The sequence below is a fragment of the Emydura macquarii genome, unplaced genomic scaffold (assembly GCF_026122565.2).
Source record: "Emydura macquarii macquarii isolate MOO-44397 ecotype Brisbane River unplaced genomic scaffold, CSIRO-AGI_Emac_v2 contig_2432, whole genome shotgun sequence".
NCBI classification, from domain to species: domain Eukaryota; kingdom Metazoa; phylum Chordata; order Testudines; family Chelidae; genus Emydura; species Emydura macquarii.
Genome location: NW_027132569.1, coordinates 3,439,017 through 3,466,038, shown reverse-complemented (window position 1 = coordinate 3,466,038; position 27,022 = coordinate 3,439,017). Strand labels below are relative to the sequence as shown.

The window sequence follows — 27,022 nt, the reverse complement described above, 5'->3', positions numbered from 1 at the left end:
GCCTGGGAATGCAGTGTGAATCTTCTAAATAGTCCCATTCTTTATGCTTTGAGGGGGGGAGAGAGAGCTTGATTTAAGAGCAATGAATTGCAGGGAGGGGTTTGCTTCTGTGATGGCAGGCATGGAGATGCTGCAGTGTTGATGGCGAGGTTAGTATGTGGATGATTAAGACAGAAGTAAAATGCATTCGGAAGATCAATTCGAGGAAGACTCATTAACTGGAAGGAAGTTCTGAGCAGATGCGACAGCCTTGACAAAATGAGCCAGAACACATATAGAGTTGGGCTTGGTGCGTGGGCTGAATGTGTGACAGGTTTGTTGGAGAGGAGGTTCAGAGAGTGCTTTCCAACAGCTGGTCCTTCCTACTAATCTTAAGAGAGAGAACAATTTCAGTAGTCACTTGAAATGTTTTGAAGCAGATAGAATACTGTACCTGTAAAAAATGTAGTAGTGAATAAAGATGGAGTATAGTTAGTCTGTTCAGTCAGTAGTCGTGCTTGAAAGGCAGATTGGAAAATGGCTTACCCTTTCTCTAAAACAATGGGAATATGGCATTTTCATTTTTTTGCTAAGTGTATGTGGGGAGGAGTGCGTTATTTACTGTTTTTGTGTGGGTTGCTGCTTTCAGAGCTTCAGAATCTCTTCGCAGTCTTCAGACCTTGTCATTCATGGTATTTGTAATGTACATTTGAAACTCTGTGAGATCAAGAGAGTTAGGTAAGTTTTTCCTTTCACAGGTGTCTCTGTTGTTGATGTGTTAGATCAAGACAGTGCCCATTCACCCTCAATTTCTCTTGGTTTTCAAAGTGGAGAGACTGAAGCTTTTCCTCCTGATGTTCCCCCAGGCCATTGAACCTGATTAGAACTTCCATTTTAAACACTGGATACAAGAAGTAATATAAAAGAGAGACTACTATGTGAGTGCACAGAGCAACATTCATGTATATGTATCTGCAGTGTGTTGCATTTGTGTGCATGCAACACGTGCACCTACATATATGACTGTATACACACAGTCCACCATATACATATATACACATGTCCCACATGTGTGCGCGCATGCATGCGTGCGTGCACATTTACACATAAATATACTGTATTTCCCCATGTATAAGACACTCCCATGTATAAGACGCACCTTAATTTTGGGGCCCGAAATTTGAAAATAAATGTATTACGGTAATCACCGGTAAGTACCACTGTATAAGACACACCCAGTTTTTAGACCCCAAATTTTTTGAAAAAAGGTGCGTCTTATACATGGGGAAATACGTTACATGAATGTAGCTATGCTGGGGATAGTCTGAAAAATAGAGCTTGTTTGCTTGTTGCGTAATTAGCTAAAAGTGTGACCATTTTTTATTCATCAGGGTACCTTTTCCCTCAATATTGCCAATTTAAGGAAGCAAGCAAGTAATAAGTAGTGAATTACATTATTTTCAGTTCAGCTTATGTTTGCATAAATTTTGTTCCCAAGGTTCAGGGAAGGCAGGTAGACTTGTTAGGGTAGTTTGAGCTGTTCTAGAAAAGCAGTATTATTTAGTGGTTGGACAAGAGACTAGTCATCAGGACTTCTGGTTCTATTCCCAACTCTGCCATTAACTTTAGTCTTGGAAAAGCCCCTTAACATTTCTGTGCCTCAGTTTGTCTCTTCTACATGAATGTTCTAATATTTACTTACCTTGTAAAGGTCTTATAAGGATTCACTGATTGTAAATCCTCTGATGAAAGGCAGTATGGAAGGGTATAGTATTATTAATGAAATGTTCATAATCATACTAATATAACTTCTCCAAAGGCTGTTGTATATCTGATTGTTGCTTTTAAATGCAGAGGACAGAAACTCTTCAAATTTTAACAAAAAGAATATCAAAACACTAGTTTTTCCAAAGTTGGTCATATAAATACATACAAGGCTTGCAGAAGTTAGAAGGTGTTCAGTGATGTTTTCTGGCCCACAGTTCTTAATATTGTATTATGTTAATACGTAAAACTTTGTTTTCAGGGTAATAAAAATTCTCACACTAGTAACCTTTTTTTCCCTTTCAGCAAAAAAAGTGAGACTTTGGAGTACAGATTTAATGTGCCTGCATGGCAAATGCATTGACACATGAACTGCTGCAATCTATGGAGTGAATAATCTCCTCTTTAAATAGTTCCCAAGTACTATTTATGTAATTAACATATTAAAAACACACACATGATTATTTACACAATGAACCATGGCAGCTCCAGAGTCATTCGTTTAGTATGTGAACACAGACACTTCTGGGAACATTTTTTTTTCTCCTTCTGTTTTCTTACCTACTCTTAAAGAGATAAAAAGTAAATGACCCAAATAAATCATTCTCTTATTATTTTATGTGACCAAGTAGAGATCACATCAACATGTTCCACAAGAAGATGAGCATAACATAATGCTAAGTAGAGTAGTTGATATTTCTGCTAGCGTTTACCCTTACACACACTTCCTGCTAAGTATTCAGTTTTATGTAAGGGAGAGGGTGAGTAGGAAGCAAAGATGTATTTTATTCCCCTTCATTGCAACAGCATCAATAGCACCCTTGTAAACTGCTCACTTCCCATCTTGCCAACAGAGAACACTAAAGGGTGCTCTTGGACTCTCTGTATCAGAGGGAGATTCAGTCTTTGTCATTAGCGAAGAGAGGACTAGGGGAGCAGCTAAAGCCAGGTGTCCTATAAAACGTTGTTGGTACCAGGGTGCAGCAGTATAAGACTCTCTCTCTGCTGGTCAAATGTGTTCAAAGCAGAGAGAGTGAGTAAAAGAAGGAAAATTTTAACTTGATTAACATATATGAAAGTCCTTCTCAACAAGCTGGTTAAGTATTTTGGCATTGGACACAATTATATAGTTGGTTGAATCCAAAAGCCCAAGTGTAGAAGTTTGGCTTGTGACACACACACAGGGGAAGTTTCAGATTTTGTAACACTCCAGAGATCATTTCTGTTGGCCTTGTAATTTTATGCTTAGAATATCTCCTATAGAAATGCTGGAGTTGATGGTCTGAATTCTTTAGCTATTTTTTTTATGCATTGACTTGATTTATAATTGATCTGTAGTTCTGGAATCACCGTTGTATATTGTATATATTTGAAATTACTAGATTTAAAGGTTGCAGAGAACTGCAGGATTGGTTTGTGATTTCTTTCTTTTCTCTCTCTCTCTCTCTCTTTTTTGTGATGGATAAAAAACTGCCCTTGTGTATGACCTTTACAAATCTAAATCACATTCTAGAGTTACTTTTTCAGATAAACATTTGGTATTTCAAGTCTAAAGGTCAGGTGTCATTGTCACTGGGCCATGCCCAATACTTTGTATCAAAATCCACTGACCTTAAAATTCAACCATTGTGAAGAGGAATATTCATCATTTTAAGGATCTTGGTTGCTCTGTTTTTTAAACCTGATTTTCTTTTTTTTTTTCCATGTAAATGTTTTGGTTCATCTTGATAGCTGGTGTATGTATTTCTTCAAGTCTCTTCATTTCCTACTCCTGTTACACAGGAATCATCTTGCAAAAGAGGTCCTAAGCAGTGAAACCACATGTTTGTAGAGGAATGTGATCTCAACAGATTATAGAAGTTGGAGGTTATATTTGCTGATTATTGCATTGGCCAAAGAGAATTGAAAACTTCCATTATTATTATTAGAATTGTTATGAATATTAATATCTAAGTTCTCCAATTTAATAGTGCCTTAAAAGCAAAACTACTGTGCAGAAGCTCACTGGGACTGGGACAGATGATCCTTCTGCACCCAATTGCATTTTATTTTGTTATTTATTTGTTTGTTTCTATTCTATCCTAAGCTGTTGGCGCTAACAAAGCTTTAAATCCACAGAGTCCATAAAACACAACAACAAATAACAAAATAAACAATTGAAATGCTTGTGTACATTCACTTGCATATAAATAAGATAAACCTTTCACATTATTTTCCTTGCCCTGAGACTACCCTCTTCTGAAATGCCTGGAGAAATAAAGGTGGCTTTTTCAGCATACCCTGATGGTTAGCAAATCTGGCTATAAATTAGCCCTCCCCGCCCCCCAAAATGCAAATTGGCTGCCTTCTGAAATTTAATGTTTCAAAACTAAAAGAGCGACCATAAATGACAAGAGTGCAGGGTGATTCTAAAGATACTTATTCTCAAGAAAGCAGTAGACCGCATTGTTTTAAAGGCCTCTAAACACAAAAACTGGGAAACGGTAATGAAATGTGAAAAGTGGCTCCTAATCCATAGGAAATCCAGTTTGTTGTGCATGATTAAAAAAGGAATTTGTTCTCTAAAATGAATGCTTGTGTGCCAGCGTGGCAGCCTAGTGACATGAGCACTGATGATTCTTAAACACTGCCATTTACAATAGTTAATACAATGGTTTGGTGCTATTTTTGTAGAATACTTGAGCCTTTTTTTTTTTTCAAAATAAGGGCCCCTTCCTTTTTGTTCTCTATTTAGTAAATTCGAACACATTCATGTAAGTATTTTGACAGAGAGGTGTCTCCCTGTCTGTCTACCTGAGGTACTTATATGACCCCCATTACTATAGTATCTGGGTGCTTCACAATCTTTAATCCTTGCAACACCCCTGTAAGGGTTGCTAGTCCCATTTTACAGGCTCAATAATTTAGCACAGAGAGGCTAAGTGACTTTCTCGAGGTCACAGAAAAGTTAGTGGCAGAGCAGGACATTGAACCTGAGCCTCCTAAGTCTCAGGCTAGTGACCACTGGACCATCATCCCTCTCCTTTTTTCCCCCCATTGCATCCCCCACTTTGCTTCCCCAAATCAGGCAGTGCTGATTCCTTCCACTGTCAGGGCTGGATAGGAGTGACCCACATTTCTGAGTTGCAATCCATGTGGCCAATGAAGGCTTTTCCTGTTGACAGTTTAACATGAACCCCATTTAGTTGTAGGCAGGATGGAGAATAGAAACCTGGAGTTGGGGTTGGAGGCTAAGGTAGGGAGTGTTAAGACCATTTGGTGAGCAGGTCACTAAAAGAAGCATACAGCTGCCTACAAAACCACTGATAAAATAATAATATTTCAGAAAGTGGTGCAGCAGAATAAATTGCAGAGTCAGCTTGTGAATCTTCTTGGTGTGGGATTGTGTGTGAGTTTCACAGTAATATATTTCCTGGAGCCCACAGAAGAGCTGGGAAGTTAAATCTAACATTTTCAGAGACCATACATCTATTTTTGTCCTGTGATGGAATGAATAATCAAACCCAAAATATCTCTAAGAGCAGCAATCTGTATATACATATATATGCTTACTAAGTCTGTGTAGAGATGTGTATATCCATCAGTATAGAAGCACCTGATGGCATGCCAGTACACACCACATCCATATATGTCTATATGTATGTGCATGTTCTCATGGTGTGTAAGTAAAGAAGCCGCAAATATAGGTCTCTGTCTGTATATGCATGTATGTGTTCACATTGTGTGTATGCAAAGAGAAAGCAACTACGTGTGTATGTGTGTTTTCCCAGCATGTATGTAAAGAGAAAGCAAACTCTCAATCAAATAAGTAGTGAGATTGGGAAAAAAATGAGATTGCAGTTGATTATGAGTCTGGCAGCAGATGTTCTACACAAATCTAGCTCGCTGCATCCAGTCTGTTTCCATGGTGATGGAATCAGTAATTGTTGAGCTCAAGCGCTCTCCCCTCCTCTTCTCCCAGCAAGGTAGAAGCTGGATATGAGTCTGAACTCTCCCTAGACAATTGCCAGGCCCTAAAAAAAACTAGCAGAAGGCTGACAGGGTGGGAGAGATACAGAGACAGGGAGCTATTATTTTTCCCTTTATGATACTAGAAGTGAGGCGCTCTTCCTAGAAAATATGGTCTCTGAAGATGCTAAATAAATGGGCAGGAGTTTCCCTGAAATGGAGGCTTGTTGTGATTGGCTGCTGTTTCCTATGTTCTTGCCAATGGGAGCTCAATTGGGCTCCAACACTCTAAACATAAGCAAAGCTACATGCTTATTCTTTTGGACTTGAACTATACACAAGGCAAAGGTGTGCAAAGGAGGGGGTTTCCTTTCTCATAGCTAAACTGAAAACGGATCTCATTAAAGAGCTTCATCGGAGACCATCTGCTGTTGAAGCACATTGTTCCTTCCACAGAAAGCATTAAGTCATTTCCTTGCAGTTTTAGGAGGCAAATTTGTCATCAGGAACGATGGAGCTACAGGATCTCTGTAAGTAAATCTCTGTGTATACTTATCCTGGTAGTTCAGTCTTAAGTACAGATCAATAAATAGTTTATCTGGCATGAAAGAGAGAAGCAGATTAGCAACTACTGTAAATAGCACAAAGAGGGGCTTTTTTGTTTGTTTCACATCTAGCTGGATATGGTTTTAATAACGTCTCTAGGCATCAGATGTACAGTTATTTATTAGCTATTTGTACTGCCTTGAGTTATCATTTATCCTAATTAGGATTAATATGTGGAAGGATTTTATATTTTGCTAGGTAATTCAGACTGCTGCTATATTTTAAAAAGAAAGTGAATCTCTTATACCACACTACGTGGAATAGAAAACTGCAGGCACAAAAGTAGAAGCTGGCCATATGTGGTCACCAACGTTGTATTGGCAGGCACATTATTATAATAATCTGTAAAGCACTAGTTCAGACATCCAGTCAGAAACAACCATTAGTTGTTGATCATCCATCACTGTTCTCAACATAGTGAATAATTCCTTTACTGTCCTTCATTTCAGTTATTTTAAAAAATTAATTTCAGTGGGGGGGCTCTCTTCTATTTTTAAGCTCTGAGATAGGAAGGAGCTCTTTGTTTCTTCACTGAACAGGTGAATGTAGGGCAAGCTCAGAGAGTTCCCTTCTTTCATCAGGTGGGGACATACACTAGAACTTGATTCTTCTGCCTCCTGTGAGTCTTCAATTTAGATCCTGTAAGGCAGAAGCTGCACGGTTAGTCAGTGGGGCAAATTCATCCCTCCACTGAAGTCAGTGTTGTCACACTGGCCAGGGATTTGACCCATTGTTGTTTGCATTTGATCAGATACTTATTGCTGGACTGAGAGCTTTGCTGATTGAAGCTCTTGGATGACTCTCCGTGTAACCCTCTCAAAGTGTGCAGTTCATTTATCTGGATCAGGGCCTTACATAGGAGACAGGATGAAAGTGGAAACAACAAAAATTAGAAGAAGCTTTTATATTTTTTTCTTTGTGGCTACATCTGGCCATGCTCTTTGGGAGTTATAGTAACCAAACCAAATGTGAACGCAATATGAAGCTGCTTCCTTCTATGGACCCAATGCTAGGAGCTACTGTGAGCCTGACTTGCCACAGTTGCCTGAAAATTTCATCCCAAGAGTCTCCTTCTCAAACACTGCTAAACTGATCAGTTTTGCTCTCTAGATATTTCCTCCCATATTGTGGCAGGCAGAGGAACTGTACAATTCTCATTCCTTCTGTGAAAGGAATAAAACTTGACTATGATGTTGTGGCTGGAAAAGGAATTTGTGTGTGTGTGTGTGATTTTCAAGAACTCTCTGATTAAAATGAATGATTTTTAAATAAATTCAGATTGTAGGATTCCCTTGTATTAATTCAGCCAAAATGTTTCTTAATGGAAGGTGGAATTGGCTCTTCTAATGGGAATGTTTAACATAATGCATTGCTAATTCCAGAAAACCACAGGTTACATTTGAATTCTTGCTGTTTGTGACCGCTACAATATTGGTCACTGCTTCCTATATTTACCGGTAATTCTGGTGGCATCTTTTAGTAAAATATGTTCCCAGATATCATGTGACAATTTGACTATAAATTAGGTCACTTTCCTGATCTTTGCAAAGGGGAGAGATGATATGTTGGCAATCATTGTCTGTTATTGGGGAACTTAGTGCCATTTAGCATTGATGGTAAGCGATGAAAATTAAATCATGGAAATGAGATAGTAATGTACCTGCAGGGCTACCAAGCAGCTTACTCACCTATTATATATTGCAATCCACATCACTAAAAACATGACCACAGATGACAGCCTAAGCAGAGAGAAGTACCCACTCACAATCTTAGAAGTGGTCCCTCCATGTCAGGGCTGAGACACGTTGGCAAAACCGTGGGATATAATGCCTGGAGTGTACCACTACAGCCTTCTCTGCACTGTAGTTTCCAGGGCTGTCATTCTGGCCACTTTTCACAGGCACTGAAATACACAATTAAATTCCATAAAGGAATGGCTTTCTACTTTCTGCCATGTCTTATGACTGATAATACTTGGGAGGGGGAGAAATATATTTTAAGGTTATTACAGTGCTAAGACGATATCTGAATTCTTGCTAATGCTTCAGAAATGTACTTCAAACAGAATATAAATGCGTCAAGTTCAGTCACTATCATTAACCAAATACTGTTTGACTGACAGAATTCCTATATCTCCCATTTCCTTGTTTGAAGGGATTTGTTTACTTGTCTATCTCTGTGCATTAGCAGATAAAAGCAGAGGGGTGGGGAGAGAACCTTTAATTGCTACGCTTTGGGTATTGGATCATTACAGGCTATCTTACGGCTTCAACCCACAGTGGTGGCTGAATTAGAAAATTCAGTGCTACAATTAAAGACACATTATGAATGAGATATTTGGCATAATGGTATATAGAACAGTTGTTTGCAGTCAGTAAGGCGTGCTGCATATTAAACTGTAAGAAAACAATTTCAGAATCACAGATCAGCAACAGGATTCCAGCAACAGAAGAACAGGTGGACTTCAGTGAGGACTGGGACATGTTGGCAGCAATCAGGACATACAGTGCTGAAGGATGCCATCTTGGGGTAGCTTTAATTTCCCGGGTAGACTTGGAAAACACTTTTGTTCAAGTGGGCTTCTGTGTCTTTTTTTAAAAATGTTTTCAATGGAGCTATGCCAGTTTCCACAAGCTGTGGATCTGGCTCGCATTTTTCTTGGGAGATAAATTAAAGTCCTCATTGCAAAGACCTTTAATTGTTTTCCCTTTCCTGCAATAATAACACCACCTTAAAATAAATACATAACCAAATGGCATAGACACAGTATAGTAAATTGATCCTAGGTGTTGACTTGACATGACTTGCTTTCAGATACGTGCATTTACTGTGTTAACCATTTCTCTGTGTTTCTTAGGACACTTTTTAGAGCCTCATTTACATAACATTAATCTTTACTGGGCAAATACAGCAGAAGGCTAGAAGAGATGCTTCCTTTAACAGAGAAACAGTAGAGCAGATGGCTGTAGATTTTACAGTTTTAGGGAACTCAAAGATTTTTAATTGGAGTATTTATTTTTTTCCCTGGAGTTTAACCCTCATTCCATTTCAGTGGAATTACAGTAGCCATTCTCAATCCTGGTGAACTGTTCACTGCATTGATGCTAAAGCCACCAGTGTCATCATTTTTGCCTAACTCATGTTTATTTTCACCCTATTAATCAAATAAGTTGACAAACCTTCTTTGTAAAGTCAAATTCCTTTTGCCTTATGGTAGTGGAGGAGTTAAAATCACAGATTACTTTGAACAACACTGCCATGGGTGATAACCTCAAATGAAAGCAGGTTCTAATTTTTGTTTCCTGTTGTGGTGAAAGTAAGTTTTTAAGGAAAAGTTAATCTACAGTAAAAATAGGACCTGTCAAAGAAGACATGTCCAACTTCAAAAATTGGCCCAATAACAGACTTCTCTTCTCCTTTCCTTCCAAATGCACAAGTACACCTTGTATAGTGTGTATCCACAGGTGCGTGTGTGCACGTGCACACACAAATAGAATGAAAATGAAACCTTAGGAAAACAAAAGATTGAATCATGAAAGCCCATTGATTAGCTTGATACCCATTTTGTTCAGCATTTTGCAGCATTAATCTGAAAACGTCTGTGCTTCACTAAAGTTTTCTGAACAATAAGAACTGTCAACTCTGGCAGATTTTACAGACCTGTCATTGTTCCTGCATTGTCTTAAAGCTCTAGATGGCATGTAAAAAGATTTTTGGCAGTTGTTCAGGAATGGTCTACTAAAAAGGAGTCACATGTTGCTTACCTCACATGTCATTTGCAATTAGGGTCCTGCTTAGCGCTTTAGAAGCATATTTAACCCTATCAGTGTTTTAATTTTATTGTATCTACTTAATTTTTTTCTGAAAAGATCACTTTTGACTGTTCTTAATAACAAAGATCTTAAACCCCCCGAGTTCAAAAGCAAGCCTTGCAATGCAAATAGAATGATTTAAAACTGTACAGTATAAATACACGTATTACAGTCCTATTAGTGTCACCCACTTTCCCTCTTATAGTTAGGGCCTAATTCCCATCTGACACAGGTTTTACAGTTTTTGTAAATTCATTGATTTCATTTGAACTACTTCTCATTTACACCAGCATGTCTCATCCAAAATAACCCTCATAATCATTACCAGGTCTGTTTGATTATGCCTAGATCTATTAGACAGTCTACATGGCACCTTCTTTTTGATCAACATACCACATCTTGCCACGTCTACCACATCTTGTCAACAGGGTGTTACAGATTCTCATGGCTGCAAATAGGAGAGCAGATTCTCCCAAACTGATAGCTAACACTGCAGTTAGATTCCCCAAGCAGTTACAAATAGTGCTTCTGATTCCCCATGCTGGTTATCAAGAAGCCCCCAAAAAAGAAATTCACAGCCCCTTTATTGCATTTCAATCTCTGGCCCCAATTAGCAACTAGGACCAGTAAAGGGGTAAGTTATTAAAACTATTCCCTATACCAAAAATGTTCTCCTGATCCCCAAAAGGTCAACTACATTACCAAACCAGTATAAGTTTGGATCTTACCCAAAATACCATGCTGCCAGCCAATCCTTTAGCAACTAAAAGTAAGGTTTATTATAAAGGATAGAATAGAGGTGTTAAATGGTCAAAACATAAAGTCCATATATATGAGATTCTCAGCAGAATTGTGGAGTTTGCAGGCTTGAACTGTCCCTCTGGTGTACACCCAGTATCTGGTTGGGTCTCAGTCCTTTGTTTCACAGCTTCAGTTGTAGATGAGTTAATCCCAAGGTAGGAAGCAGGAATGAAGACAAGATGGAGATGGTGCAGCTGCATTTTATATTTTCTGCCATGAGGCTTATACATTTTTGTCCCAAACGCAGCTCCACAGCACCTGGCCTAGAACAGCCTCAGAGTCCCTGGTCCATATGCGTGTTCTTACGTGTCCTGATGACTCTCAAGGTGTAGCCCCTGGGTTCTTTCCTGTTTCAATAATGGGGGCGTACACAAGAGAGACTGATTGCTTTATTTCCCTTTTCACATCACTTCCAAGTGCAGTCAAATGTACATATTCACTTATAATAAAGATTAATTTATCCCCCAGAATAATGAGGGACATGACGTTCATTTAGAAAAGCAAAGTGGCTGATGAGCAGTAGTCCTTGGTGCCAGTAACCTGCAGCATATATAAGGTCAGCAGAAGAGGATTCAGATCTTGCAAACTCTGCAAGAGAAAGTCCTTCTTCTGCAGACTTTACAGTATGAACTCTGGCAGGCTCATCCCCTTAATGAATTCAGTGCATAATGTGTAATGTCTACCATTATATGCCAAAGTCAGACCTTGGGGGGACATATGACTTTCAGATAATCAAGAACTTTGGTTAGCTTGGCTTTGGAAAGTCAAAGATCTGCTGTTTTGTGCTAATTCAATCTTGTAACGTGATAAAAGGAAGATAGTCATATTAATATTAGTCCAGTGTCAAATTAATGAGTCAAACAATGTACTTTGAATCTGAACTGGAGGACTGTATTTGTCAGTGCTATTGATGTAGTGAAGAAAGTGTTCATTATATAGCTAGGAACCATAGTCTAATAGTCCTCATTTCTTTTTGTACTTCAGTTTCCTTACAATGTGGAACATCATGCTGAGAAAAGCTTTTACAGGTATATGTTTCAAGATTCACATCCAAAAACATGTTAGATTCTGCACAAAAGGTTTTTCAAGTGAGGTTTTCAAATACAAGTAACCTTCCAGCCTGACCTATGGATCCACTTCCAATTTATACTTCAGAAAAGGTTTCTAGTCAGACACCATTATTGCTGATAAAAGTAAAATTAGAAATCACATCTATAGCATTGCCATTTTATCCTGGCACTCCCTATAATAAAAGTGGGGGAGATGGTGAAAAGATTTGAATGGATTCACACTTATAAAAAGATTGCATCCATGGATCTTAAGAATTAGTAGAGTGGCTTCAGAATAAGATACAGCTGATGTGACAGAACATGTCTTTCTTTCTTTCTTAGCCTCAACAAGATAATTTTGCATAATTGAAAAATAAGCAATGAAACGTTTTAGATATCCTTCGAAATTGAACTTTGGTAACGTGCTGCTGTGAAAGCAAAGAAGCTGCTGTCTTTGGCCTGGATTTTGCTCACGTGGGGGGGGGGGGGGGGGACATAGTGACACTGCAGAGCCTACTTATCCCAATGTGCAGGAAGTGAATTTATATCTGAAGCAAGGGTGCCCCCTCAGACCCTTGCAGAAAGTCTAGCTTTTGGTTCTTCTTCGAGTGCTTGCTTATGTCCATTCCCAAGTTAGGTATGTGCACTCGCCACATGCACTGATGCCAGAAAACTTTCCCCCTTACTGGTACCCAGCTCTGGAACCCCCTGCAGCAGCGCACACATGCACCCACATATAGGTGCCGTCAGCTCCCCCTTCCTCTCTGTTCCTTCTTGCCACCAGTAATGGTGCTGGAATGCTGTTGCCTTCACAAGCTTTTTCTCGCCTCCCTAGTGGTCTATTCATCATTTTTAGTGTATATAGTTAGTAGTTCGGTTACAGTTAATCATAGTTTTTTAGTAGTTAGAATCCCAGGGTCGGAGCATGCCCTGTTCCCCGGGGTTTAAACCCAGTGCTTTGTGTAAGAAGCCTATGCCGAGGAGCAACCCTCATCAAAGTTGTCTAAAATGTCTGGGGAAGCCCACATCAGCGACAGGTGTAAAATCTATAAAAGTTTTCGCCCGCGGACCAAGAAATACCGGAATCTCCGTCTCTGGGCCATCCTGATGGAGTCGACCCTTAGACCAGCCTCAGAGCCTGGCAGATCGGACTTGGCACCGAGCACAATGGCCTCAGCATGCAGTGCCCCTCCGGTGCCCACTTCAGCTTCCCGGCAACGATCTCCCTCCCCCGTTCCAAAGAAAAGGTCCAAGAAGATCCGCTCAGAATGGAGACACTCTCCTGTAGAGAAGGCTAAGGGGAACCTGGAGAGACCTGCATCGGGCCGCCAACCCTCCGCACCTCAGAAGGGTCCCTCGCCTCAGCAAGCATTGACCCCAGCACTGAGCCCTCCACCAACTCCGGGTAGCGGTAAAGGCCCTCATTGTTTAGTGGTGTCATTGACTACAGAGGCCTTCCAAGCTATGAAGACCTCTTGGTGCTGCTGGTACCGTAGACGCCGAGGGACAGCAGAATGCCGCACCAGGATCTGGCACCGGCATCTCAGGGCAGATTATCAAGGGACAGATCTGCTCGATAGACCCTATCACTGTGGCCGTACTGGTGGGTTTCCAGTCCATGAGGGGGTTGTTAAACTGGCCAAGGCCCTGCGGCAAACCCCAGCCTTCCTGCCTCCCACATCGAAGAGGGCAGAAAGGAAAAGTTATGTTCCAGCAAAAGGGTTTGAACACCTTTACACCCACCCCACACCAGTATCCCTGATGGTCACAGTCACCAACGAAAGGGACAGACGGGAAAGTCAGCTCGACCTCTAAACATAAAAATGCCAAGAGACTCGACTTGTTTGGTCGAAAAATGCATTCCACAGCCAGCCTGCAGCTATGAGTGGCAAACCAACAGGCGCTGCTAGGTAGATACCATTTTAATATCTGGCAGTCACTGGACAAGTTTGCAGACTCATTGTCCCCCTCCTCCAAAGAGGAGTTCGAGGCCATCTTACAAGAGAGGAGTTCACTGGTCAGGGCATCTCTGCAAGCAGCTTCCAATGCGGTGGACTCTGCAGCCAGAACGATGGCCTCAGCGATATTGATGAGGTGGACATCATGGCTCCAATCCTCGGGTCTCTTGTCAGAGGTCCAGCAATCTGTCTAGGATCTCCCCTTTGATGGCACGGCCTTCTTTGTCAAGCAGACAGATGCACGATTGCACGGCATGAAGGACTTCAGGGCTACTTTGTGTTTCCTCGGCCTCTATATACCTTCTTCCTGTAGGAGGCATTTTAAGTCCCAGCATGAACAGCAATCTGGGGACCACCCCTGCAGAGACTCCTAAAAGAGAAGAAACAAGGCTTACAAGAGGCACCAGGGCCATTCATCATCTGCCGCCCTTTGACTGGGCTCTAGCCACCATAACCGGGGCGGAAAGCAGGCCTTTTGAAGGTGCTCCTGGGAATGACCTACCAGTTCTTTCCATGAATCCAAACCCCCTTTTGCTTTCTTCTTGTTTAGCCCGTTTCCTCCCATACCTGGCTTCCATAACATCAGACAGATGGGTGCTCAGCATGGTGGTTATTAGTTATACCCTCCAGTTTGCCTCACTCCCAGCTTCCCACCACCCCCCATCCCTCTTCAGAGACCCCTGTCATGAGCAACTTGTCAAACAGGAGGTGCAAACACTTCTGCAAGTGGGTGCGGTGGAAGAGGTTCCCAGAGACCTTTCAGGGTCAAGGATTTTACTCCCATTACTACTTGATACCGAAGGCAAATAGAGGGCTGAGGCCTATTCTGGATTTAAAGTGCCTGAACAAGTATCTCAGAAAACTAAAATTTCACATGGCCTCCCTAGCCACCATCATTCCCTCTCTGGATCCAGGTGATTGATACACCGCTGTCTATTTACGCCTACTTCCACAGTGAAATCTTCCCTGTTCAAAGGAGGTTCCTGTGATTTATAGTAGGAGACCACAACTACCAGTTTGTTGTGGTCCCCTTTGGCCTCTAAACTGTGCCAAGAGTTTTCACCAAGTGCATGGCTGTGGTGGTAGTGGCCTTCCTTAGGAGGAGAGGAATGCAGGTGTTCCCCTAACTGGACGATTGGCTCATTAGGGACATATCTAGGTCCCAGGTCCAAGCCAGCATTTCAGTCACCCGAAGTGTTTGTCAGGCATTGGGCCTCCTAATAAACTACCAGAAATCAGTATTAGTGCCTGTGCAAAGAATACAATTTATAGGAGCAGTGCTAGCTCATCCAGGGCCAGCGCATTCCTCCCAGAGGAAAGATTCTGACCAATGACAGAGATAATTACCCGCATTTCGGCTTGTCCACTCACAACAACAAGGGTGTGCCTCAGCCTCCTGGGCCACATGGCGGCCTGTACCTATGTGGTCCACAGGCCAGGCTGCACCTCAGACCTCTCCAGATGTGGTTGGCATCAGTTTATTCTCCGGTCAGGCGCCACCTAGACAGGATACTTATGGTCCCTCCAAAAATACCTCCCTGATATGGTGGTCAAGTCCAGGTCACGTTCTCTCAGGAACACCTTACGAAGCGCCTCAGCCGTCAGTGACTCTGGTCTCCGATGCCTCGGATCTGGGATGGGAAGCTCACATTGGTTCCCTCCAGTCCGAGTGCATGTTTGCCTCAGAGGAACTGGGGTTATATATCAATATGAAAGAGCTCAGGGCGATTCATCTAGCCTGTGCAGTCTTTCTACCACATCTTGGCAACAGGGTGTTACCGATTCTCATGAACAATATGGCCTCCGTGTATTATATCAACAGGCAAGGAGGGGCCAGATCCCCTGCCCTGTGCGTAGAGGACATGTGTTTCTGTGACTTCTGCATTACTCACAATATTCACCCAATAGCCATTCACCTCCCAGGGGTCAACAACTCTTTGACGGACAGTCTCAGCAGGTGCATCTGTTTTCGCCATGAGTGGTGCGTCCATCCGGAGGTAGCAGCTCACATCTTCCAAAGGTGGGGCAATCCCTCTTTGCCAGCAGGGCCAACAGGAAGTGCCGTCGCGTCTGTTCCCGTCAGGGCCTCAGTGCAGCTCCCTCAATGACACTTTTCTCCTCCCCTGGTCAGAGGGGCTCCTGCACACCTTCCTGCCAATGCCTTTGATTCACAAAGTCCTCCTGAAGGTGAAGAGAGACAGGGCACAGGTCATCCTTGTGGCACCAGCGTTGCCCAGATAGCATTGGTTCGGGATGCTGTTAGAGCTGGCAGGACCCCAGGCATTGACCCTGCTGCTGCCTGGACCTTCTGTCCCAAGATCAAGATCCACCCTCCTTCCCCTCAGTCAGAATTCCAGCAAGAAGGAACTGAGAGGGAGGAGGAGCCAGTAGCACCTGTACGCGGGCGCACGTGCGCGCTGCTGCAGGGGGCGCAGAGCCGGCTTGTACAGGCACCACTAAGGGAAAAAGTTTTCCGACACCAGCGCATGTCACAAGCACACATACCTAAATTGGGAATGGACATGAGCAACACATCTCAAAGAACAACAGTTACGAGGTAAGTAACCATTCTTTTCAATATCCTTTAGCAGGCAGTATCAAGGAGGAGGCAATGTGTGCTATAGATACTGCCCCAAATATCTTCAAAGGGAACGTATTGCAATTTTAATCACTAGGGCTAAATTCTCTCCCCAGCATCCAGTGTGAGTTAACTCTGCTGGATGCTGGGGAACACAGTGGGTGAAAGAATTTCCTCCAATAGGCCCCAGGGCAATAGCAAAGCCACTCCTTGGCCGCTCCTCCCACTACATGAGTAGAGTAGCCTGTGTAGCACTAGTGTCACCCCACCTTTTGGCAGGGAAGAACCAACCAAAGGGTCAACAGTTCTTCTGACCTCACCTCCGGCTCTACACCTTTACACGAGCGGCTCTCTCTCTTCATTATCAGTGTAGTGGATTGGCTAAAAAGAAGGTTCTCTATATCCACAGAAAAGAGAGCAACATTTGCCCCTTAGATTAGTCTACTTCTCTGTCTGGTCAAACTCTCAGAGATGCACCCAGCTAGTGTTACCAAACCTCCATGCCCAGAGTCTCCAGGAATTAAAAATTAACTTTTAATTAAAAATTATGTGATGAAACCTCCAGGAATACGTTCAACCAAAATTGGCAACTCTACACCCAACACAGTGTATGTTACGCCCATAAAATCCAATCTTTCTACACAAATGGCTGTTCTCTCACACAGATAAGATCAGCAGAATTCCAGCCAGAAGTGCTGATTTGCGCACACAGATGCAGTGATTTTTCGCTGCAGTGAGAGGCTCTTTTGGCCCAGAATTTTTCTATCTTTAAATGCTAGAATAAACCATTTTTACATAGTTATTTAGCAGAACTTTGCAAAACTCTCTGGATTCCATTCATGTAGTTGTACAAATATTTTCTTCTGTTTTGATTCATGTGGTCTCTCACCCCCTGAGTTTTCCTTTTGAGTTCCAGGTTTGATTTAAGCTAAAACTCTAAAGGGCAACAACATGGTTTGAGGGTAAGTGTGTTCTGAATGTAGGTCCCATCTACAGTTGAAACCAGTGGAATTGTGCTGGTTTTTAATAGCATAGCCAGATCATAGGTGAAAATTAGATTGAATAATTGAGTCTCACATGTTGCACAAACCTATAAATCACCCCAAATTCTCTAGCAAGATTACCATTATTTGAGAGCAGTGGGCCTGATCTGTAATATTACTAAGACCAAACAGTCACTGATGCTAGTAAGTTTTGCCTGAATCACAGCTGAGCCCAGTGAATTTCATGATTGTGAATTCTGAATATATTTTATGCAATAAGCCAAAGACCTTTAAACAGAAATTTCTTTACAGTAGCTAATATCAGGCAGTGTAAGGGTACAAATCTGAACATCAACATTTTATCATTGATTTTGTAAGACACACAAATTGCTGGTTGTGTGAAGGCTTTTAGGATTACAGCAGTGTGCTGTCAGGCCTGACCCAGGGAGGAAATACTTACTTTTTAAAATATTGTTTGGCTTTGTTGAGTATTGGCTAGTAGATCAGACTCATTTTTCTTGGTAAGAGAGATGTTTGATAGATTTCCATCCTGAAAAATATAGGAAAGCACCACAGTTAGTTATATGATTTTAAACTTAAGTATTGTCACTAAGGGTTTGTTGCTACATGTCCCAGAAGTTTGTCTGAGCTATGATTTAAAAGGGATTATTGTATTGAAAATCCCAGAGGTGGCTGCAGTTTGCTATCGGGTTGAACAATATAGTTCTTGTGATTCTAGAAATGCATACATTTAACCATGACTTCCTCTTGTATATGCAGACACCTGAGGTGAATTTTGACCCTTTTTGATCATGCACATGTATTCTGGCCACCACAAGCGCCTATATAACTTCTGTGCAAATTACTTATACGAGAGGCACAAGTACTGTGATAAGGTAAGGGGAGGTTATGTAGGGGATCAGAGAGTATACTGTGTCTCCTGATAGTAAAGGCCCAAGTGGAACATTTCTGTGTGGCTGGTGAGGACCTGTGAAGGGTGAATGCTGTAGGTTCTATGAGGTAGGCCCAGATCATAACAGTTATGCTTTGTGATTCCAATCTGTGCAGCAGACTTTTGTGCTTACATGTTAAAGCCAGGATGCGAATTCTAGAGTTGCCTAAAAAAACCCAAAAATCCCAGGGTGAAATGCTGGTCCCATTGAAGTCAATAGCAAAACTCACATGGAATTCAGTGGGGACTGAATTCAACCCCCAATCTTTAGTGAAGGCCTTTTTTCCTGTTGAGGAAAATGGACAGCGGGATGCTGAATGTCAAACTGCACTTTCTGTTAAAGCAAAAGGAAAACTCTGAGGCGCTCACTGTGAGTCAGTGGTTAAAAAAAGCAATAATTGTGATATATAATGAATGAGCATAGCTCTTGCGGAAAACCTGCATCTGAACTCCCCTGGCCTGCAGCCTACACTAGTAGAGCAATGTGAGTTTTTAATCTTTGAATCAACTGGTACAAATAATGATCACTAAAGCAAACCCTCAAGGGCTTAGAGAATTTTTTTAAAAACTTCCCACCATTTCTAAAACCACTCTGACCGAACCAGTGGTATTGTAACCCCTTGATAAGTGTGTGTTACAGGTGCCCTATTTGGGCCCATTTGCATAGCACATCATGAGGCTATTACAGACCCAGTTAAGAAGCACTGGGCTTTTGAGTTCCACCTATAGCAGCTCATGATTTTAGCTCTGGAGATCAACGGTTCAAACTAAACCCTGGTGTGTTGGCCAAGATGACAGCCATCACATTGGCAATGTTAATAGCCCTTGTGTTGGCATTGTTAGTCAATGGTTTCAATGTGCGGTATCAAATGCAGTAGAGAATACCACAAAAAAGACACAGATGTGTCAAAATTAAGTTAATATTAGATAAATAAACTCAAATAAACTTTCATTTTCATCTAGGAATTTAGTGCTAGATTCTGCAATCTTTATTTGTGGTAAGTAGTACTTACTCACGTGAACAATCTTATTGATTTCAAGGGGATTCCCCCCAAACCCCAGTGAAAAAGGGTTGCCAAACTGAGCCGTTAAGCAAGGTAGGCAAGGTACCTTTGAAAGGAAAAGTAGCATGTGGGACGGAAGCGGCTTTTACTGTAGCTTTAAAATGTCCAAATCCATTGTAGAATTCTATGAAAATTATCTGTCATGCTTCACAAGGGAGAAGAGGGCAATCAAGGTATTTGGCTTTGTAAGTATAGATAAGGAGAAAAAAGGCATTTTTAAATGCAATGTAAATGCTATAAATAATCTATTAATACTGTACATTTTATTTTGCGCTACAGTCCTAGAAGGCTTCTTACTAATGCAAAATGTATGGTTGTCATTGGAAATGCAAACTTCTTCAAAATGTATAGATCTCTATCTTTGCAGGTTATTTTTATCAAACCTTGCCTTTGCAAACTTAAACATATTAGGAGGTCATTTTTCTAATCTATCTTTTTTTAAAAAGCATCTTTTAAAAAAGAACTCAGTTAAAAATGAGAATATAATACAGACAAAAATATAAATAAAATAATAAAAATTACATTTTCCCCAAAGGACCCATTACCAAACATTCAACTCATTTTGTTTCCCTGCTAAAAACAGTATAGAGTTCTGAAAAATGTTTTCTTATACAAGGTTTTTGTTGTATGCTTAAAAAGAAAAGACGACGATGGAATAGATTCCTGCTACTTAATGTATGTTTTTCAGGGTAGATGGACATGGTGATCAAAGCGAGTTTAACAACAGCCCTTCAGCTCTTGAATTAAACTTATATGTGCTCTGCTAGTAATCCTGTGGTAATTCAGAATACTTAATCACCGATTTATAAGCACGATAATCCAAATCCCCTGTGGTCAGTGGTGTTAGTTTCATCAAGAGCCAACACTGTTCTTTATGGTCTTTAAATAGAGCGTAGTTTAACCTGGCATCTATTAGAGGGTTGGGCTTTTTCAAATGACTAGTAGCTAGGATGGTGGTAAAGTGAATTTGTAGCACAGTGTATAAAGGAGTGCAGTGTGGAAGTAATCATAGGAATCTGCTCTTCAGGGTTTTCCACTGACTCCAGCAGGCACTGGATCAGGCACCAAATTAGTCAGAGAGGTACAAGAAACCCTTTAGTGGTCAATTTTGGAATAATCTGCCAGTAGGAGATGTTACTTATGGAGTCACAGAGTTTAAGGCCAGAAGGGACCAGCAGATCATCTAGTCTGACTCCCTAAGCATGAGCTGTTAAAAATTGTAATGAAGCATTTAAAAATACATGTACATTTAAAAATACAGTACACTCCCGATTATCCAAATTGCATGGGGGACACAAATTTTATATCTCACCTGATTTTTTATATCTCCTCCTTGCAGTCCTGACTGGAGGGCTGTGCTTTGCCCCTCTTACTAACTCTTGTGACAGTGGAGCTGCGGAGGGCTCCTTGCACTGCTGCAGAGCCGGTGACACCTGATCTCTGCAGTTGCAAAGTGCAGGGCAGAGCAAAGTCCCCAGCCAGGACCACAGCCTTCCCTGCATCTTGTGCCTGCAGGGATCGGATGCTCACTCGCTCCCGTGACAGCAGGATAATCAGTACAAGGCCAGAGAACATAATTTTCAGCATATATATATAATTCTTCACATTTTTTCCATACATGCATCTCACAGTGCTTATGATGAGCAGCGTGACACAGGCTTTCATTAGAGACCTTACTTGACATTCTTTTGGTGAACCCAGGGGATCCATGTACCCCTGTGCCCTCTGCCAGTGAGCATCAAGAGGTCCTTACAAGCACATTACTGCATCTCAGTTTTCTTGGTGAAGTAACTATGCTTAAGAAAGAAAAGGATGGAAATATAAGTGTGCAAAAGGAAGAAGAGATCTCTGAGCATGAAAAATGGTAGACCTTGAGGTTTCTGTACTCCGCACCGTTTCCCCCTTCTCTTTCCTTTTTTCATGCCTAATGGTAGCAGTTGATGTAGTAGTGGATGCTGTACCTTGTTAAGTCTGAAGTACACAGTTACATTTAGAATCTGACAGCTTTATCTTTCTGGAACGTGAACAGTGCTTGCCAACCGACAACTGAAACAATTAGCTAGAAAACAAAGCAGCTTCCTAAAAATGTAATTGTTCTCCAGCTAAAAGGATACATTTATAGAATTTGTTTAAAAAGAAAAAAAGAGCTGAACAAATCTCCAGGTATTTAGTTGCTTAACCTGATCTTTTGGGCTCTAATTCAAGGTCTTAAAAAAATCAACTTATATTACATTAAAATAATTTAAGATTGTAAAATAAAAGAATAAGCTCCAGCTTTGATGAACCAGACTGGTGCTGCATAGGAGAAGAAAAAGCAGAGAGAGGATGTTACCGCAGGCACCCACTTCTATTAAAAACAGCAACTGAAGGGAGAAGCTCAAGCTAATCTAAGCTTACATAGGTCCTTGGTTATTCTTATTTATGGGCCATTCTCCTGTTCTTATAGCTCCCTTGACCCTTTTGCAGCTCTTTCTCAAGGCCAAATTCATCCCTAGTGCAACTGAGCTCAGAGACTCATTTTGCCAGGCACTGTGCAAACACATAACCAGAGACAATCCCTGCCTCACAGAGCTCACAAAGTAAATACATCAAATAGATAAAGGGTGGAAGAAAGGAAGTGTTACTCCCGTCTGTAAAAATGTGGACCTGAGGCACAGAAAGATTCAGTGACTTGCCACAAGGTTGTCCAAGAAGAACGTGGCAGAGCCGGAATTTGGACCCACATCCCCTAAGTCTCAGTGCAGTGCACTAACCACAGGACCATCCTTCCTCCCAGTTGCTTTTGGCATATTGAGAGAGAGCAGTTCGGACCACATCTGGAATATGATCCTTGCTCAGCTTTTAACTCGTCCCTTAGTGAAACAATGAAAGTGGGTCATGCTGTGCCATCTGTTTTTAAGCAGGATTTTGATGGGGGAATTTGGTTTTCAAATGCATGGCTTGTTATGATCCTTGAGTATGGACTTTGGGAGTTGGCCGCTGGGTTTTGAATTAGTCCAGATATTAGAGCCTGAACCATACCTCGGTGGTGTCTGTCACCCCAGTACTGTAGAACATGGTTTCAAATTGTTACCACTCTGAACCAAATATTACTTAGCAGCATTCAGATTGTTATAAGCCCCCATTTTAGCAGAAAAAAATAATTCACAGTCTCCAAACTGAAAATGCTGGAAAAGGTTAAAAGGTGATGGACCCACACTGGCATCTGTTGTCACAGTAAAGTGGGTCATTTGTGGCTGAACAATTTTGAGAGGAGTTCAGTAACAAAAATGTTCAAATCCATAGGGCCTAGATTCCTGCCAGATAACTCAGGCTCTAGGCCAGGACTGTCTTCTATTCACCCTCAGTGCGCACTGTACCACCTCATTACCATAACCATGATTTGTCTCTTCACTTTGGGGATTGTGCTTGCTGCCACCATCTCTGACATCATTCTATGGTGCTGCTTCACCAGCAAAGTCTGCTCAGAATGGTGTTTGGTTTTGTTTTCTGATGCAGCAAGGACAAACAGTGTCTGTGTCCATCTAGCACAGAAAAGGACCAATTCTATCCACCTAGCACGAGAGTAGAATCCACTAATAGTGAATTCAAATGCTGTAAAATTCTGTTAATAATCAAGTGGTGTGAAAGTCCTAAATTCTGCTTACAGAGATCCTTCTGATTAGAAAGAAATTGTTATATAAAAAAAATTGACTGTACTCTCTAAAAATTCCACGATATGTGGAAGAAGAGGAGTGTATGGGTTACAGAGCCTAGAAAGGTAGCAACTGGAAAGCTGTGTGGGTGGTGTGTGAATCGAGGGCTTCTTCTTTCATAAAAACTCATCTGTTGGTCCCCATAACAGCCTTAGCATTATTAGTGAGTTGATCCTGTGAGGCACTGAGCACTGACTTCATTGATAATTGAGATTGCTCAGCACCATGCAGGATTCTGGGCGTTTAGTGGTGGTGGGCAGTTATCCAGTCTTAAAAATTGTTAGCATCTGATAAATCTTGCAATCTCTTCAGCAGATCTGCAGATAGTAAGAACTGATTTTCATCCACAGTTGCCTAGAATAGGAGTCTGGAGAGATGGCGTGGAGAAAAAAGGGTTCTTGTGCCCTATAACTTTTATGCTATATTCAACATCTTTCATAATTCGACATCCTTGCCTTGTGACCAGAGGCATGCACTTCCATACCACACCTCCACTTCACACAATAGATAAAAGCCATGTGCACAATTCCATTTCTTTGAGAAGTGGTTTTCCTGTTGGCTCTCTACCATCTATCCTGGGGCAATTTATAGACCTTGTCTAAGAGCAGAAATTACTCTGTTGTGGCTTTAACATGCTCTTTAAACAATATTCAAAAACAATCCAAAATCATTCTACATGACTGGATCCCTTCTGAGAGAGTTGGAGGAGAAATGTATGTAGTGAGGGTAAGAAATATCCTTGTTCCACCTCTCCTTCCTTTCCCTCCCCACTGGACATTGATCTAAGTAAAATAATTTATAATAAGATTAAAAGAAAAACAAAGAACTCTCCGGAAAGACCAAAGTATAGTTTTCTACTGTCCCTGTTTACCTGCTACCTCCTGTCATTTAGATAGATCTTATAGTGGAATATATGTATGATGTGCTACTTACATTAGTATTTTCTCTAGAGGTCACTGACTGCCTAACTGACTTGACAGAGTCACTTCATCTTTTATTCTTTAAACTGTTTATTGAAAAATGCTGCTATTGCTCCTTAATGCTTCAATGATCTTAAACCTTCCCCTTCTTAATCTAACCCTGGTCTGTGAGCTCACTGTATATGTAAAGATTGTGAACAGGTGATTGGGCAGAAGGCTTACCTTCGGGCATCTGATAGTTCATTTGATTTTGAAACCAGAGTCCTTTCAGGAATTGGTTTTAAAACGTTAGTTACTACAGCAGTGATGACAGCATATATGCTATATATAGGTGGAAACATAACAATCAAAAGTAAGCTCTTGTATACTGATTGCCATTTATAATCTTTATCTCTGATTTACTACAAAAAAAATTAAGGGAATTCAGCGAGCACAAAAGGATATGAATAAATAATCCTGGGAAATGAAGTCCTCTGGATATCCACAGCGCAGACAGAGTACAGGTGGCATCCAGGCAAACTACTCTGCCCCATCAGTTTGCCTCAATCTTGACCTTATTGGGCTACTTACAGGGATGAGATATTGATTCCTTCTCCATGTCACTTAGTCCTAGGTCTTGCTGCTGGAACTGCCTGCTTGTGTGGTTTTGTGATGTAGACACCTGTCCACTAGGAATGGGGCTGAAATCACCAACTCATTTCACTCCTGCAACTTAACAACTATAGATTTTGCTTAAGGGCAAATGTGAAAGCATTTCCCAAGCAAGTTTCCCCTCTGCTTATGCAGAAAATAATGGCTTTATACACGTCTGTAACAGCACCATCCAGATTTTCAGCAGGGCATCCTCTACTGGTTTTCACGTAAAATTTCAGCCTGGCCTTGGCAGAGGAATGCTGCAGAAACAAGAAAGCTGAATTAGGCTGTTTAACTTTGACAGCCCTTTAACATCACAGCAATGTCAGAGGATCCCAAAGGCCCCACGGAAGCCAGATGCACTCATACTGTACAATTAATATAACCAGTCCTTGTGGGGAGGGGACATATTTAAAAAATGCTACAGTATTTTCTTTAGAAAAAATCCACTATTGACATAAAAAGCGGTAAGGTGGCAAAGATGGATTGCAAATTTTGACAGCACCGACAGGTAAATATTGGCTTTGTGCAAACAAGTTTCTATAAATAACCGGGCTGCTCCAGAAACTCCACAGAAGGCAGCAGGGCTGCTGGGATATTGATTTACCCAGTGTGCTCAGTGTAGAAAAGCACAGCTGTCAGCTTTGCTGTTCTTCTTGTTCTCAACATTGCTGCAGCTCCTGCCGAGAGCTATGTGCCTGTTCACCATTTTTCTTTGGCAAGTAGAGATGGAGATTAAGAGCATGAACGATGACATTGGAAGGAAAAATAGTTAAAAAGACGAATAATAAATGAGCAAGTGCAAAGCTTAACTCTGAATATGTGTTCTTTAGGCCAGAAACCTGGAAGAGCCTACTACTCTACCTACACTTCAATTCAAAGGAGCCTATGCCTGTGTTACACAAGAGTCCACTAGACCATTGAGACATTTAGGAGCAAGAAAAGAACATGAGGAAATGGAAAGGATTTCTTCATCACAGAGAATAATAGGGAGAGGCAGGATTTTAGGGGTAGGGAAATTGTTGGTATTCCACCCTAGTCCTTGCCCACAAATGTAACCTCTGTCCACAATCTCACAGTACCTGAATATGACTTAGAAAAGAACGGCAGTAAAATAACATAACATTTAAACTGTCGTCATTAGGTTTTATGCAGCATAGCTGTAGCCATGTCCGTCCCAGGATATCAGGGAGACAAGGTGGGCTAGGTAATATCTTCTATCAGAACAACTTCTGTTGGTGAGAGAGACAAAAGATCAGTGTGGCTCGAAAGCTTGTCTCTCTCACCAACAGAAGATGGCCCGATAGAAGATTATTAGGTTTGGCACATATGCCCATTTTGGTGTATGGGGACAGTCTGAATTTCTTGTTCAACTCTGGCTTCAGGGTCAGACATTCCACCACCAGACCATTAATGTAAGCTTTTATTTGCAAACATAATGACAGGATACATTTTTTTTAAAGGGACACCATAAAGTTAAAAATCTCATCTCCCTGGAAATGTTTTAGCAACTGACACCTAATATTACTCTCATTGAAAGATTTTTTTTAAAAAATCGTTTTTGAAGTTTGTCTTCTTTGTGTATTTAGACAGCAATTTGTGCATAGTTAGTTTCACTGTTTCTCCTGTAGAGTTAAGTTAAGCTTCAGTACAGCAAAGCACATGAGCACTTGCTATAGTTTAAACAATGTGAGAGGTTCCATTGTCTTCAGTCAGACTACTTATTGTACTTTAAGTTAAGCACATGTTTAAGTGCTTTGCTGGATGGAGCCTTATATTAGTCAGCTTCTCCTGTTGTTTTTTTATGGGTCTTTCACACACAGAAAAATAGTTTAAACATAGAAAAACATAAGTCAGTCGTACATCCTGAATTTAAATTGAGTTTATTTTTCATCTCTCTATCTCAGATAGTCCTAGCAGAAAAGCTCTGATCAGAAAGAATTAGTCATTTATATGAGGAGAGACTGAAAAGACTGGACTATGCAAATTGCTTAGCATGCAAATAGATTAGTAAGATTTTTAAAATTTGTTGACATTTCTATGAGCAAGGATAGCATCTGCTGTTCAGCTAGTTAATCCTCCTGTGCCAGGACACAATTCACTAAGAATATCAAGAAGAAATTTCTAGGCAAGCTTCCATAACATGCTAATGGACTAAAGGACCATTGCTGTTCGTTTCCAGGAAGACTAGACTTAGCTTGTCTACACTTACCTCTGAGATTCGGCGGCAGTCGACTGGAGTTACGCAAGCTATGCAAAAAGCTTGCATAACTCCTGTTG

At 41.2% G+C, this 27,022-nt stretch overlaps 1 protein-coding gene across 4 annotated transcripts in view; it reads left to right on the top strand.

Moving 5' to 3' along the window:
• ELMO1 (engulfment and cell motility 1) overlaps positions 1-27,022 on the top strand; it is a 434,299-nt gene that overhangs the window by 330,460 nt on the left and 76,817 nt on the right. Inside the window, exon 1 of one of the 4 annotated variants that reach the window (XM_067562516.1) lies at positions 6,051-6,221. The exons of the other annotated variants lie outside the window; for them this stretch is intronic. The gene's annotated coding sequence lies outside the window, so the exon portion shown is untranslated. Of the gene's footprint in view, positions 1-6,050; positions 6,222-27,022 lie in introns of those variants that run through there. 4 annotated transcript variants of the gene reach the window in all.